The following is a 526-nucleotide window of genomic DNA, read 5'->3' as shown; positions in this document are numbered from 1 at the left end:
GGAACTCTGCAGAAATTCCTACTGGACGGGAGGTGTGAGGGAGGTAAGCCGGAGTGGTGGGGGGCAGCCCGAGGGGGTGGGAGAGGGTCCGGCCCACGCTGCTCCTGGGCTGGGACTGGTCCCACTGGTGCAGCTCAGCAGGAAGCTCTCCACACACTCACCGGACCTGGGCTAGGACTGGGTCTGGGGGGTTCCCGGAAGTTGGCAGAAATTCCTACTCGGCGGGAGGGGTGGAGAGGTTCGGCGGGAGTGGTGGGGGGCGACCCGAGGGGGTGGGAGAGGGTCCGGCCCATGCTGCGCCTGGGGTGGGACTGGTCCCGCCGGCGCAGGGTAGCAGGAAGCTCTCCCCTTCTTTGCAGGAGTCTAGCATCCCCATGTCTCTGCCGTTCCACCTCACCACATAGGAGGCCACGCTAAAACCAGGTCAGGCAGGCCCCGCCTCACAGGAAGTCCGGATCTCTGAGCTTTGTGCTCAGCTCCCCCTGCAGTCTCAGGCGCTGTGTCACCCAGAGCACAGAAGTACAGG

The sequence above is a fragment of the Octodon degus genome, unplaced genomic scaffold (genome assembly GCF_000260255.1).
Source record: "Octodon degus isolate 3935 unplaced genomic scaffold, OctDeg1.0 scaffold00517, whole genome shotgun sequence".
Lineage (NCBI taxonomy): Eukaryota > Metazoa > Chordata > Mammalia > Rodentia > Octodontidae > Octodon > Octodon degus.
Note: the sequence above shows the minus strand (reverse complement) of the source record.